Source organism: Lissotriton vulgaris, chromosome 2_1 (genome assembly GCF_964263255.1).
Source record: "Lissotriton vulgaris chromosome 2_1, aLisVul1.2, whole genome shotgun sequence".
Taxonomy (NCBI): Eukaryota; Metazoa; Chordata; class Amphibia; order Caudata; family Salamandridae; genus Lissotriton; species Lissotriton vulgaris.
Window position 1 is genome coordinate 450,303,017 of NC_141687.1, and position 16,569 is coordinate 450,319,585.

The following is a 16,569-nucleotide window of genomic DNA, read 5'->3' on the forward strand; positions in this document are numbered from 1 at the left end:
TCCAAACCACAGAGTTTCGCATTTAGGAGAGCCACACGCAGGTTGGTGATATCCTGTTTATTTGTGAAAGCTGCAGCACACTGGATAGCAGTGTTGCCAAATTCATTAAGTAGCCTGACGCGTTTCATGCAAACACGCATTCCTTCAGAGGCAATTCTTTTACAATGTGCAGCATACGATGCTACTTATCTCCCCAACCACCTGCCCCAGTGGGCGTTGGCTCTCGCTAAGCATGATGGTCTATGCAGTGCCGAAAATTAAACTTCAGTGAGTGCTTTCACGCTGCAAAGTAATGTAAAAAAATAAACAGTCAAACCCCAATGGGTATGGAAAGAGTCCTTTTCTCGAAACGTTGCACAATACACTTTCACAGACGACCTCCTGCCCATTACGCTGATCGTCGGCTGATCGTCGGCTGACGCCAACGCAGTACCACTTCATTATAGCAGGGCTTCTCCCACAACCGGGACCAGCCGTCAAAAATACAAACCACAGAGTTTCCCATTTAGGAGAGCCGCACGCAGGTATTTGATATCCCGTTTAATTGTGAAAGCTGCAGCACAATGGAAAAAAGTCTTGCCAAATTCATCAAGCAGCCTGACGCGTTTCATGCAAACAAGCATTTTTTCAGAGGCAGTTCATTTGCAACGTGCAGCATACGGCGCTACTTATCTCTCCAAGCCTGAGCCAACACCAAAGTGCATCTCTCCCAAGTCAGCAACAGGCGTGTAAATACCCCTCTTATATCCTTGCTCACCTCTTGATACATTTTCTAAAGGCAAGTCCCGTATATCTCCAATCAGAGGCGAGCGGGTCATACCCCCAAAGTTACATCCTGCTACAGTACTCTGTAAAAAGGCGCCCGACCCTGACAGGGCGGCCTCAGCACCATGGGAACTGAGTATCCCACTTCATTGACAGGAGCAGAAGTGAAGAAAGCAGAGGCCTGACTTCAAGGATGAAAAGAGCTTTTAATTGATAACATGCTTGGGCGGTGTACTATGCTCCTTCAATTGCCAAAGCCTCTGAAGAGAAGTGGGGACACTTCGAAATGGGTCAGACATCCATGGCGAATTGAGCTGCTTAAAGTCATCGTTGTGCCGGCGGATTGTATACTATAAAGGCTCTTCATGAGCATGTTGCCGTTCGAGTGCTCCTTGCACGTTGCGTACTTTGGAGCTTGAATAAATATGCAGTATACCCTGCCGCGAGGGAGCACCACACCAGGATGTGTGGGCCACGCAGTCTGTTATCGAGCAGGCCGACTTCGTCTATATACATATTTCGTCAGTAATTTATTGAGGTGAGCTAGATGGCATTGTATATATATATGGGCATATATATATGTGTGTGTGTGTGTGCATATATATATCAAATCAAATCAAAAGTAACTTTATTCGATTGAATTTACAATCATAAAAGTACAGATGTAAATCATACAGTACATATACAATTATTTACCACATTTTGTTATTCAGATAGGAGTTGGTTGCTATGTACAATAAAACGTCTGTTTAAGCATAAAATCAGTTTGCTTTATGATGATACCCAAAATGACAGCAGTATAAAAATAGATATTTACTGTGCGGGGGCCACAAGTTGGGAGCGGATTTTAATACAAGCTTTTAAATAATAAGCGACTGTTTTTGCAACAAAAGGGGAGTCTAGGCATTGTAGTGCCAGAAGAGCAGGTCTGCATCTTCTCAGTCTTAGTGATCTAAGCAGAGGGACCAACCAACGTTTGCGAGGAATTTCATAAAAGGTACAAAATAAAGATACATGTAGTGTAGACTGAGGAGTACAATCGTCACAGGGACATTTGATCAATTCGCGTGACCAGTCAGAGGGCATAGGAAATGAGACAAGACGATAAAAAGAGTTAAATCTAAATCGGGTTAAAACATATCTATCATAATTAGACAAATAAAAAGACAGATAAGGTTGCAGGCCATATGAGGATTGGATCGTCGTTATTTGGATAGTCGACTGTTTGCCGATTTCGGAGCACAAACGTAAATCGCTCAAATGCGAGACACATAAGTTCTTTAAAGACTTTCTTGATATGGTAGTGAGTGACATAGGGTTTGTAAAAAACTCTAGGCAGTTCAGGTCATTCAGAAATTTAAAAACGTACAATAGCCAAGGAATCTTTTTCCAATGGGTCAGAGTCAGACAGTCTGTTATTAGCGTCCGGGTTAGGAGACATTGCTCCTTGGTCCATATACGGTGCCAAAGGAGAATCGGTTGGTACCTTATAATGTCAGATAGGTAGTCCCAACCGAGCTCTATATGGCTACCGTCATTGGAGGCACTTCTGGGGAGAGCTAATATGTACTTCAAAAAATCATTTTCAGCTACTTGGAGCTCATGGACAGGGGCGTGGCCCCATACACCTGCTCCGTAGGTAGCCACACTCATGCACTTGGCTTGGTAGATTTGCAATATTACTGCAGGAGCGGGCTTGCCCAGCTTCCTTGAGAATGAGGTCAGTGCTGATGTTGTGCGCTGGAGCTGCAATTTTCTGCTAGATATAGCAGGTTTCCATGACATTTGATGGTCAATGAGGATTCCTAAATACGGATAGTTCCTAGCGCTATCTAACCTGGTGTTCTCAATGTAGATAGGTTTACATTTCTGGGCTTTCTTGCCAATATACATGACAAAAGTCTTGGATTTGTTGACTTTAAGACCAAGAGACCAAGAGAGAGCATGTATTGGCAATACTTGTCAAGTTGCAACTGGAGCTGATTAGGTGTCCTTGCTAAGATTACCGAGTCATCGGCATAAAGCAGTGCTGGAATCGGGCGGGCTTTTATGCAGGGGAGGTCCTTATTCCCTATCAGCATCGCTTGCTCCAAACCATTAGTATAGATGTTAAATAAGAATGGAGCAAGGACGCACCCCTGTCTAACTCCTTTTGTAATTCCAAATGAATCTGTTAGCTCTCCGTTGATGCCATACCTCACACAGGCTTTGGCATCCGAGTAAAGCTCTCGGAGAAACTTCAGGATTGGGGGGTCTACTCCCAGTTTACTTAGGATCTCCCATAGCTTGGAGTGGATTACGCAGTCGAATGCGGAACTTAGATCCACATAGACCAGGTAAAGATTGCCACCTTTAGCCCAGGCGTATTTCCCCATAAGTAAGGTGAGGTTAAGAGCCTGTTCCACCGTACCCAATCCCTCTTGGAACCCAAACTGGAGGTCTGTGATGATCTTATTCTCCTTTGCCCAATCCTGGAGGCGTTCCAGGAGGAGTCTCCCAGCGACCTTATATATATGGACTCGTGAGCAAGGGAAGCTTTTCACGAAACGCGTCGAGTGCACTGTGAATAAACACCAGTTGTTTGAACTAAGCTGTTGGCCTGGACCTCGTTCTTTAAAGGTGCGAACGATTGTGTTGGAATATATATATATATTCATTGGGAAAAAGGTTTCAGGGAGGTTATATTTATTAATTAGCATTTAAAAAACTCTAAAAATGTACTGAACAAATCAAAAGTTACTGGGGGCGTCATAGTTAGGAAATGGAATACAAAAAACCTTTAAAATTCGCTGAAAAGACCAAAGGCTGCATTGGTTCATGAGTGCATCTGTGAGGAGCTGTATGGGTGAGTGATTGTGCATATGACTGTGGCAGTATGTAAATGAATGTGTCAATGGTATATGGATGAGCAACAGCATATGTGAAAAGCAGTGTAGATGAGTGTTTTAGTATATAAGTGGCTGTATCTGTGAGTGAGTGATTGATAGTGAGAGTGGCTGCATGAGTGAGTGTGTGCTTGTTTCAGTGACTGTATAGGTGAGTGAGTATGTGTTAGTGTCTGTATGAATAAGTGCCTTGGTGTGTGTATAACTGTATAGGTGAGTAAGTGGCTGTGTGATTGACTTTATGGGTGAGTGAGTAGGTATGTGAGTAGCTCTATGGGTGACTGACAGTGGGTGAGTGGTTGAATGTGTGTGTGCATGGATATGGCAGGCACTGTATTAGTGAGTGAGTTGGTATATGAGTAGCTGTATGGATGACCAAGTGCATGTGCGTGTGTGTTGACCTATGAATCAATGAATGGGTGTGTATGTACTGGTATGGATGTTTCAATAGTTTAGAGAACGGTAGTGTGGAAGTTGGAGTAGGTGAATGAAAAGTAAAATTGGGGTTTGAGAAGGTGTGTCATCAGTGATATCATCACTGATGTCACTGACCATGTCATGAGTGATGTAATATGTGAGATCATAAGCAGTGCATTATGGGGGCGCATGTGATAGTTGGCTCAGCTAACCATAACTGCTGAGTTTTGTATGAGTAAAACCTGACTCTAACAGTAATGTCTCTGTAACCTTTGTTTTCTTTTAGCGAATTTCTAAGTTTTTTTATATTCTATTTCCTAACTATAACGTCCCAGTAACCTTTGTTTTTTTCAGTGAGTTTCTAGGGTTTGTAAAGTAGTAGTCAAGTTTGTAGTGTAGTTGAGAATGGGGGCGGGCCTCTGACCAGCTCCACTGTGTAGGGATTTACAGGAGGTACCAGGAGAACTTCTTGGCCCCCAAGGACCCTCTGGAACTAAGGGGAATTTACCCTTCAACTAGTTTTGCTCCAGGAGACACGTTTGCACAGTGTTGGAAAAAGGGGGCATGCCTCTGACAACTTCTCAGAAATCCTGCTGTGTGGGACTTTCTGGAGGTAGCAGGAGGGGTAGTTGGCCATCCTTGGGTGCCAACTACCCCTCCTATTACCTCTAGTAATTCCCATACAACAGGATAGCTTTGATCTGATAAGGCCATGCCCCATTTCTCCACCACTCTGCAAGTGCACTTCCTGCTGCACTCTTAGTAGGGAGATTAAGTCCCTTTGGCTATTGAGGGTCCTTAGGGCCCAACAACCCCTCCTATTACCGCCAGTAAGTCCCTTACAGCAAGATTGCTGAGATCTGAAATTCCAGGACAATAACTTAACCTCCACCATAGGAGCAGAGAGACGAGAGCCCTGGGCTAGAAACATAAGAGCTCCTGCTTCCATTAAATGGATCCGTGACAGATAAGTTGATGGCTACCTGGTCGAAACCATATTCTTGCCTGCATGTTTGTCAGCAGGCAGCCAGGAAACTTAGGCCATCCCCCTAGTAATACAGATTTTCTCACAAAGCACCCCTGTCCAGTAAGACTCAATGTACAGGCTTCAAACAATAATGTGTATCCTAATTTATTTCCAATGAATTCCCTTGATAGATAACCAAAAAGATTGATGCCTCAGGCAAGCTTTTGTTTTTCATCTGTCATCCTGATATGGAGATAAATGCAGCCCATCTACTGGCCCATTATACACATGACCTTTAGGATATGGACAGCAAAATCGTACCAGGGGTCCCACAGGATTTTGGGGTCTCTTTGGCACAGATGATCAATGACAGGTAGAACATAAAGAAGCAGGTCATCTGTGCATGCTTGGATACCATGACAGCAGGTCTGCTGGGAGGGATGCTTCGCTAATTCTGCAAGACTTTCTAATCTGAGCCCACTACTGAACCTCCACCTTGGAGAGGTTCTGCGTTGGTATCTATTCTAATGTGAGGAATCTGCGTCAGAAGAACAAGTAACTCACCTTTGGAAATGTTATATCTGATACTGTTACTGCAGGTTGCTCTAACCTCTAAAAAAGTCTCAAGTTGGTGATCACCACAGCTGTTCACGCTCTGTGTCTGAAAGCCCAGCAAAGGACAAGACCAGAAACTGACATTGGTGCACAGGGGTGGCATTTAGAAGTGGCTCTGCTCTGTCACTACTGGGAGGAGGGGGAAGGGGTTGTGCAGGGTCTGCATGAAGCAGCACAGTGCCACATTTCAAACACTGGAGCACTGCGACCCAATTCTCTGGAGCATTGTGGTTGGCTCTGTGTTTGTACTGCTTTGTGCTCTTTAATTCGCACAACACTTCAGAGTTTTGAAACTGTTAAAAATAAACCCCAACACCTCGGGATGCTTAAAGTTTCGTGCTGAAATCAAAATAGTATGCAGCAAAACAAAGTCACAAGACAATTGTCAGTTCAACTGACTAGGGTTCTCCCTAGAAACGTGTTGATTGGAGATGCACATATATAACGTTTTGCAATTGACCTAGCATAGATACAGCTTCTCTCATGCATGTCAATGTAGATGACTATAAGAAATAAACTATTTATTCTCAGTGGAATTCTACCCAATGCGCAGCGAGCAGGATCTTCCCTCAGCAATGCGCAGGACAGGCTTGAAGTGCAGAATTAATTCATATGCTGTATACTAACACCATTATTCTCAAATAATCCTGCTTCCCTGCCTGATTGTAAAACAAGGTTATGTTCCTAGAATAAGTGCAATGTACAACATAGAACATTAAATCTTTGGGGTTTGCTGAGGGCAGCAAATGTTGTGATCAATACAATGCCCTGGAAATGTTTAAACAAATAGAAGACAGCATTTCTGTTTGATTAATAACTGATCCTTTTATAATTACACATACAATTGTTAGCATTTCCCTTCATAGGGCTGAGGAAAAAATTTAAATATGTTTTCACAAACCGTAATCAGTGACCAAAGTGATACAAGGTAACCCACTTTGGAAATTATATGACTATCTTTGGTTTACCTGTAATGTTGTTAAATACCTTAGCTGTTTGTAATCCTTTTTATTTCAGCTTTACTGCACTGTGTATCTGTTCACTACTTCATGAACATTAGAAGCTTACTATCATAAGAGCTTTGGAAATAATATATAGTGTGAGTGTTGTGGAACATGCAGCAGTGGCTGTACTTGTATACTAATTTGAAACGGTGATAAATGTATCGTACTGTACTTAGACGTGATTTATACATATAATTTAAATAAAATCTTGGATACCCGTCCTTGCTACTAAATCATAAAGGTTTAAGCGAGCTTTTTTGAGCACTGTTCACAAGAGACCGTCCGCTCACTGCTTCTATGATACTGTAGTTTTCACCTTGACGGCATGCTCAAAATAATATGTAATGACACCCACCCTTTACTGACTTATTTCATCCACAATATTCTGTCTTCCTTAGGAGATTTAACCATGGATGGATGACTCTTTTCCATTATTATGGTTTAATTTTTTCAATTTCTATTTATTGTGAATTCTGTTTTATTTTTTCCAGTTTTTGAAAAAATCTGATAGTTTCAGTGTTTCATATTTTTACGCCATAACAATTCACAGGTATGTTTCTTTCCAGTGAGTGCTTAGACAGTATTTTGCTCATATCTCTTTCTTAGACCTGGCACCATTTGGCGTGGGTCTCCCTTCCATTTTTCGCTGTTGTCTCCTCTGTTTTTGCTGGTATTAGATGCTTTGGGCGCTGTGTCACTGCCATTCAGTGCCACAGCGCAAATGCTCCCTGTGTAAATATGACTGTGAATTTGTATATCCCTGATTGGCTTATTTGGTTTACCTGTTAGTCCCTAGTAGTGTGGCCTGTGTGTGCCCAGGGCTGGCAACCCAAATGCTGATGGTGGGCCTGCAGCGCTGGTTTGCGCCATCTACAGAAGCAGCTTGTAAATGGTACCTCAGACCTGCCACTGCAGTGTCTGTATGCAGTCCTGAACTGCCATCTTGGCTGTGAAGTGCCCACACTTCCCAGACCCTGAACCTTCCCTTAGCATCATGTCAGTCGCCCCTATAGTAGGTGCATTGTATGTGTAAGGCAGGACATGGCTTGATATGTGTAGCATGTCCTGGTAGTGAATTACCCTCCATTTTGTTTTTTACTGCTGCAAGGCTGCCTGTTCTCCATAGGTTAGAATGGGCAGTCTGGCTATTACATCTTATAGTCCTAACTGTCCCAGGGAACATGGTAGAAATTCGAGTTTAGTATGCCTGAGCTCAGAATAATAAAATACATATTTTAGCAAAGTTGGTTTTAAAAATCTGTGTTTGAAAATATCACTTTTAGGAAGTAGGTATTTTCTTGCCTAAGCCTTCCAGTGTTTTCTGAGGTATGTGTATTGGCTGTCTGGGTTTAGAGGGGCAAGGCAGGCTGAGTCATACCTGGGTTGAATAGAGAGATCTGCATTGAGTACTGGGGAGGGGTAGCTCCTTGACCTGAAAAGGGCTGTGCCTGGCAAGGTGAATGCTGGCTCCACCTCCTACTGTGCGTCTGATGGCAGACCCCGTCTTTCTGAAAGGAAGGATGCAGCCTGGTAAATAAAGTGCTCCAGGCCTGAGCAGAACGGGTTCTGGCTGGGTTCAGTGACCAGAGACTTTTGAGAACAAAGACTTTTGGGGTATAAATATCTGTGCCCAAACCCCTGATTTTGGTATTGCTTCTAGATGTCAAGGAGAACCTCTGTCCATGTTAATGAAGGAATCTGCAGGAGAGGACTGTCCTTGTGTGCTGTTTCTTGGATTGGCCTGCAGTTGTTCCCCTTTGACTTGGAAGAAGAAGGAAAAGGACTTTTGAGAGACTTATTTTGCTAAGCAATCACAATCACCCAAGGGCTAGAAGATAGCCGGCCTCCTGATTCCTCCCAGCGAGGATTTCTATCACCAGGGGAGGCCCCTGGAGTTCCAGTGCCTCTAGTTCTACTACAGAGAAGAGAGTGCTGGATTTGTCGCTAACGCCCGTTTGCGAGTGGCCGCAGCTGAAGAGCATAAGAAAAATCATCGCGCTGCTGCCGCCGAGCGCTGGCAAACCAAAGATCATCGCATTGCACGCTTGCGTTCCACAAAGTGCTCGCTAACCCCAGAGATCAACGCACTTTTGCGGGCTTACCGAAGGCTTGCTAACCCCGGATCATCGCATCACGACATCGCAAAGCGGACGCCGCGCGTCCACCATTTTCCTCGCATTGCACCCGGATCGTCGCTCCCTCGCGGGGCACCATTTTTTTTTCATTGCAGCAGGATCGCACATGCAACAGGCTCAGCGCATCATCCTCCTTTGCGGCAAGGATTCACTGCATCGTTGGCCTAGCGGGAAAAAGTCTGTTGCTTTGTCCTGCACGCACCCGCAGACCGGCGCATCATCCTCCCTAGTGGCAAGGATTCAACGCATCGCCGGCCTAGCGTGAGGAAAATCATCGCTACAGCTCGTTTGCGACATTTTGCTACAAAGTCCAGGTAAATAAAAGGGTCGCAGGGACCCTTGCTTTGAACTGAACCCCTATTTGAACACTTTGAACTTTTTTTACAGCTTTTCAAGAGTACGCCCATTTTTCAGTATTGTGGCTTTATACCGTTATTGGTCATGTGTTAAGTCTATATTTAAAGATACTTATTTTTTATAACTACTTGTGTGGTGTCCCTTTGTAGAGTCCTTCACTGTGTTACTGTGTATGATCATGAATGCTTTACACACTGCCTCTGTGATAAGCCTAGCTGCTCGTGCTACGTTACCACAGGGGTGAGCAGGGGTTATCAAAGGGTGTAGCCCCTTACTCTGACTTAGGAAGAAGGGTCCCTACTTGGACTGTGGCCAGCCACTGCCAACTAGAGACCTCCATTTCTAACACTCTTTCTTCCCTTATTCATTCTTATTTAAACATGTTCCTTCCTTCTCATCAATTCCTTCTACCCAATCTTTGAATTTGGTTTGACATGCACTTTCACTATTTCGCTCGCCTCCTTTTCCTACTTGTTTTGTAGCATTCAAACTTTTATTCTGAGCAAGGCGCCCCCCATCTCATGTAATGGATATGCATGGCTGGAAATATGTGTGTAGCTCATTATTATTTGAATGCAACAGAGAAATGCACCATCATGTTGCTCTACTCTTCAGTCAAATGAAAATTATCTCCTGGAAAGGGAGTTTTTTACTTAACGAATGAGGTATATTATGTGGGATATTCTTTGCTCTGTTATTACATGATTGATTATGTTATATTATCCCGTTCTTAGTCTCAATTTACCAAGAAATGAATAGACAGATAAATGTATAATCTGGGCCTTTTCCTTCTCTCCTTTGTTTTAGGGAGAAGACGTCAGAGAAATTTATATGCATACTGTTGGCTTTGGAACAGCAAACTTTGCTTCTGTATGGATGGAAAATCATCTGAGGTAGTGATGAACGTCATAACCCACAGGAGACCTTTTGGTTGTGTATGTAATGCTGGGAATGAGTTCGACTAATGTTTAATAGGTTACTTCTCCTACCGGATGTTGGGGCTTATTCAGAAAGCGTTTGTTGTGACCTAATCTCAATGATCTTGATTTACTCCTGTATTTCGTGAGAAAGTCAGAAATTCTTCTGGAATTCAGAAGTAAGTCAGGATTACCACAAGACTGAGTCATATTTATTCACAGCAAATTTTTTGTCTATTGGGCTAATTCTATTTATTTGGAAACCACTGTGGGGACTGGTAATCCTCAGTTACTTTCAGGCATGTGGGTCATGTTGTTTTGAAATAAGTACTGCTGTGCTCCTGCAGGGTTTGTGTGAGAGATATATTAGTTAATTGTTCTTTGTGTTATGTCAAGTAGTTGCCTTGCATGTTATCTTCTGGTGCATTTTGAATCTTCCGCAGAAAGAATAAATACATCTAAGTATCTTGCAACTTAAATGCAGCACAGCACAATTTAGATAACATATGAATCGCCACAAAGGGAGCTATAATTCCAAAGTGACATGGACAAGGAGTTGGAAGTTGGTCTTTGAAATTCTAGAGACCTTGGGGATGGACACAAGACCATACATAGTTGGTTGGTTACCATGGGCTGAGTATGGCATAGCCGGAACATCTAAGAGTGCTTGTAGATGGGGCTGCACTTATACTCCTTTTTTTCAATAAAGGCCACCAAAATGATATAAATGCAGCAAAATTCAGTATTTTCTAGTTTCCACACAAAAAAAATTATTACTTCCAGTCGTGGTCTATTAGTTGTATGTGAAAATCAGAAACCCTGTCAATTAAACCATTCCAACCTGCAAAACATAATTTTGACCACTATCGTTTCAACCCAATCACCACTTTTGTTCCAGTGCTTGCTTATGCATTTCTCCTATTTCCTCTGCTCATAATTTGAATTTAATTTTTAACTCATTAGTATAACGTTCACCCATTCAGAACCCATCACTGAGCCTCATAAAGGGTATTTTTAAATATGTTATATCAGAAAAAAACATAAATGTCATCAAAGATCTGCTCTCAAGAACAGACCTTTTCTTTCCATTGTCCTCTTGCATAACTTTCCATTGCTAATTTTTCTGTCTACCATTCTGGTCTACCATTCTCCTTACACCTTTCTATACTTGTAGTAATAATCCATTATCTTGGGCCAAAATTAAATCTGAAATTAGATCAATTATCAATCATTCTGACAATGTGCCACTATATAAGATGTCTCCACCAGATAGCTACCAGTAGATCACAGGCACACTTCAGGCAGCTCATGAATTTCTGCTAGGAAAAATATAAAGGAAAATACACTTTTTGAAAAACACAGCAAGGCTTGACCCTCTTGCTGTATTTTTCAAATTACTACACATTCCAGCTGCTTCTCCATGCAGTGATTGATACAAGGTCAGCTAGTGAGTGGTGGGTCATGTTGCTTGGGTCCAGCACGCGAGTTGCTATACCAGACTCTGCCCTGCACTTTACAAACGCATGCCACCAGCCCTTCCAACTTCATTCCTTGTTTTAACTGCTGGAGTCAGTCAGGAGAGATGTGTAACCTTGCCAGCAGGACTGCCAGGATCTGGTTATGGCCGAGCACAGTGCATGGCATAGGCAGTGAGTTACCTTTCAACATGGCAGCTTCACTCGGGCTTTTTGAAAAAGCAACTACTATTTAGCAGCAGCACCTCAGGCTTGCACACCTGCTCCACATACACTTGGGCTACTGTACCCATAAGTAAAAGTACTTAAAGGTAGCAACTTTGAACCACATGCATGTGAAGGTACCTTGTTTTATTTGCAAAGAAGTTGATTAGCTGAAAAGAACAGATTATTTCTCTCAATCAGATGCATGCAACAGCAGCATGTTTTTGTTGCACACTTCTTTAGAATGATGGTTGAGGTGACAGACTATTACTATTATCAATTTTACAGTGTTCAAATCACCATCCTGTATGAGGATAAAAAGCTGAGTCGGAAAAGCATTTAATTAATTGAGCTAACCGTCCCGCCCTGAGAGATAGTTTCACGGCTGCGACTAAAGGTTGAGAAGTATGACCGAAATACTTTAACAGCTTCTTTCTGCATAACTGGCCACCTTCGGTGTCTTGTAAAGAAGGTGAGATTAAGTACTTGTGAAAGGTGATCACATTAGAATCAATGGAAATAAGCATTTGAAGGATGGGAAAGGTTTTCATTGCTAGAGAACCAGAGCTGGCAAGATTTGTTTGCTTATATATGACATTTACAGGTTTTGAGTGTGCTTAATGTGACATTATAATGTTTCAGTGTGTTTATATGTGAAGTTTCAGTGCATCACATTACAGTACAATTAAAGGGACGAGAAGCAATGTGAGCAATTGCAATGGCATGGTCTGTAAATCGTTTTAAAGCAGCTGCAATACCATAAATGTGTTCTGGAAGGTGATGAACCTCATTCTTTTAATTCACAGACAAAGTTTGATGGGGATTAGTTTCAATGGCATAGTGATCAATAGTGCAGCTGGTGCAGTGGCACTGGGTCCCAAAGTTACCATTTTCTTGTATATGTTTCAAATGAGCATCATTTTAATTATTGGTTCAGTAACAACATTGGGATCCTAACAAATTAGTACCTACAACATATTTATGATTGCGATGGCCTGAGATTCCGCAAACAGTGTGCTAGTTTTTCGACCTTATAGTTGCTGTTAGACCTGACATGCTTTTGGAAGTGTTTCCCTAAACTTTCTGCTTTTTCCTCAGGAGTTTTGGTGATTCTCTTTTAGTGGCCTTAGTCCTCTGGATACTTTCCCATTGTAAATGCAATGTGAAAGTATGTGCGCCCTGCCTAAACATTTTAGGAAGTGATGCTTTCCTGATGCTTGTAAAAATCTCAACTCTACCATTGCAGGTCTGTGTGTTCACACTTACACCTATGATATTTTTAAACATGTGTCAAGACTGCCATTTCAGGCCTGTTTGTGCGCATTTGCACTTATGCTCATGTTGGCCTTTCTTAGCATCCTGTGGGGATCATTCACTAACACCAGGGCCCCCTTGGGGTAAGTCTTAAGGGTAGCCATGTGTGTTTTCACTACCTATGACGTTTGCTCTTCCCATAGGCTTAGATGGGGGAATGGCTGAGATTACTTCAAGCTGCAATAGTGGCTTACAGTGGACCAGCCTTATAATATTTACTATAATTGGATACACAATTACAAACCCTTTCATGTGGTAAAGAGGGATTTGTCATTAAAGCTTAGAAATGCCACTTCTAGAAAGTGGGAATTTCTCTGCTCTAAAGCTCTTTTTGTGCTTTTTAGTTTGCCTCTAGCCTACGCCTGAGGCCTGGGGAGCACATCTGTGCATTCACCAGAGACATGTATCAACATTGGGCAATGCAACTGGAATTTCAGACTTCTGCCATTTGAGCACCTGGCTGGATCGATTGGGGGAAGAGGCTTTGACACTTGACCTCTGGGAGCCAGATCATGGCCCCACTAAATATTGAGATCTGCAATCCCCTGCCTTATTGCAGACAGGACTGAAATATAGGAGAGACCTCTGTGGTTCAAAGGGAAACCCTCTGAACCACCCCCAACTTCAAAGGCACACTACAGTATTACTGCTGGTTCCATACTTCATCAGGGTTGAGAACACTTGTGGGAACGGGGGATAGCAGTTCCAGCAACTGCAAGATGCACACTGCCAGAAAAATCTGTTTTGCACAAGGAGGGTTATTGCCATTGAAAGGGACAGTGCACCCTTCTTGAATAGTGGCTGGCCTAGGCTGACTACCTGCTGCTGTGTGGCACTCTAAGGTTTGCCCTCCAAGGGCTTTTTGGCTTGCCCCCTGTTTTCTTCTGGAGGTCTCCCGCGTAGGTCCCACACCATCTACCTGTGACACCAGGAGAGCGGTGCCCTATAAATGCCCACATTGTCTGCTTGATCCCAATTGTTAATGTGGTGTGAGTGTGGAACTAAGTATTGTGCCTGGAGACCAGATTGCCTTGTGCAGAGCCCGAAAAGTAGGAGTGTGGCACCTGCATCGTGGGGCCTCAACATGCATACACATCTTCTTGGCGGTGAGCGGATTCACCGGTGTCTGGATCCCGCATGGCCCACTTTGTTGATCATGCCGCATCTCTCTCGTGCGACACACTAACTGCATGCTCATTTCATGTGTTGTCCGATTCACAGGTTGCGACCATCGGAGGTGAGGGTGCACCCATAGTAGTGCCTCATTCTACCCACTGCTGAACTTGTGCCTGTGTATGTGACAACAGTTGTTTGGTATGACTATGATCAATGTGCACCAGATGTTGTGACTCATTATCAAGGAGGTATGGAGTTTGCAACTCTTTGTTGTGTGTGACCCGAACTGTCTTGTGCAAGTTCATTCAACGTGCACCAGACATTATACCTCTTTTCTAGGGAGGTACGGAAATGGCAACTCTTCTTTGTGTGTCACCGGAATTGTCAGGTGCAACTCAATTTAACATGCACAAGACGTTGTGCCTCATTTCCAGGAAGATGCTGAATTTGCAACACTTGATTGTGTGCGACAAGAATTGTCTGGTGTGACTCCCCTTAATGCACACCAGACCTTGCACCTCATTTCCAGGGAAAATACGGAATTGACAACTCTTCGATGTGTGTGACCGGAATTGTCAGGTGCAACTCTCAATGTACACAAGACGTTGTGCTTCATTCCCAGGGAGGTGCCAAATTTGCAACTCTTAATTGTATGTGACCAGAATTGTCTGGTGTGACTCCCATCAATGCACACCAGACATTGTACCTTAATTCCAGGGATGAACTGTGATGGTGACTCTGAATTGTGTATTACCGGAACTGTCTGATGCGACTCGTACCAACTCCTACCAACCATTTACAAGTGCCTTTACACTTGAATTCTTTTATCATTTGTTCGAGAACTCTTTAATATGCATGGAATGGCCCCCGCCGCCACATGATGGCCTGCGTCTGCTCTCGTCTCGATATGTTCCTATTTGCGAGCGCTACCTGCTGTCGAGTTGCCATTGCTCCCACCTCTCCTGTTGTTTGTCTTCAGCACCTTTCTAGTAAGTGTATTTTCAGAGCTCATGGGTTGTGTTAAAATCGCTCCATTCGTTGCCCCAATACCTTTTGTCCTGTGGATGGACGGACTTTGCTTCCTTTCTGTCCCTGTATGTTTTGCAGTGCACGACGCTGTAAATAACCTAGTTAGCCCACAATTTCAGAGATTAAATCAGCAAAATAACATGCCGAAGAAATAAAGGCCCTCAATGGCTTTCTGCCCATTGGGACACGAGATGTAACTCCTTAAGAAAATACAGCTTACATTGTCGCAGATCAACTTTCGGGCACAGCTGATGATCATGGGCCTCGGACTCTTTGTTATTTCTGAAGGGACGCTCAGATTTTGGGAGGAAGGTAAGACTGTGGATGGCTTAGCCGTAGCGGGAGGGAGTGAGGTGGTAGCCGTCACTGGCAGGCAGAGGGAGGGGCTGATGATGTAATTAAGCCCTCTCAGCTGGTGAAGGTAACTTGAACGCACTAACACCAATGTTGCCAGTGAAACCTTAACTCAGATGGGCCCAGCTGCAGGGGAAGATGGAGGAACGCCATCTCCGGCTGCAGGAAGAAGCGAGCAGGTAATACACATGCATTACAGTTGATAGCAATGGGGATGTGTGTCCTTTGGGCAGGGCTTTAAGTGGGCCGGGTCTCGCCGGGTCTGAGCACCAGCAGTTTTTTTAAAGGTTCCTGGAAGCGGGTCTCTATCGGGCTCTGTTTTGTGGGCTGCTCACAGGTAGTCAGTTTTTTTCCGAACTGCAGTGACAGCAGTCTGCTGTCACTGCAGTCCGGAAAAAAAGGCCAGGGCACAAAACAGAGCCCGATAGAGATCCGTTTCTCGACAGCAGGCACATCGATGTACCCTGCTCACACTACTCACAAGTGGAATGTTACGGCATGACGTCATGCCAGGTGAGCGTTGTAGGGGGAAGGGAAATCCTTTAAAGATCCATTTTCTTTCTGGATTTCCCTCCTCTTTTTGAAACTCAGGAGCAGCAACATTGTTTTGATGTCACGAGTGCTTCAAGTGGAAGCTTTTGCAATTATATAGAAGCCATAGTTGCTGTTATTTATCTTATGCAACTAACAACCATTGACAAAGCCAATAGTCCTGACTTGTAGGTATGATGCTACTTGTTGAATCAAATACCTGGATGCAACAACTGAAACAGCAAAATACAAGTCGGGCTGCACACTGTTAAACACAGATTTTTAACGTACTGTTTTTAAGCCACGTCCTCAATTACATTGGCCACGCCCCTTTGAAAGACCCCCCAGTTTTTTCATCCCACTTAAAGCCCTGCCTTTGGGACATTACTACATGACGGAGTGCCACAGGAAGGGGATTGAAAATGATTCTCTAGAAATGGTTGACTAGTTTAGGATAGGATTTAAGGGTTAAGATTAGCCAGAC

The 16,569-nt window shown here is 43.5% G+C and overlaps 1 protein-coding gene across 4 annotated transcripts in view; it reads left to right on the forward strand.

The window, feature by feature from the left end:
- Positions 1–16,569, forward strand: part of GULP1 (GULP PTB domain containing engulfment adaptor 1) — a 2,138,858-nt gene that overhangs the window by 187,252 nt on the left and 1,935,037 nt on the right. For all 4 annotated transcript variants that reach the window (XM_086955346.1, XM_086955349.1, XM_086955345.1 and 1 more), the window contains exon 2: positions 9,953–10,038. The gene's annotated coding sequence lies outside the window, so the exon portion shown is untranslated. The remainder of the gene's footprint in view (positions 1–9,952; positions 10,039–16,569) is intronic.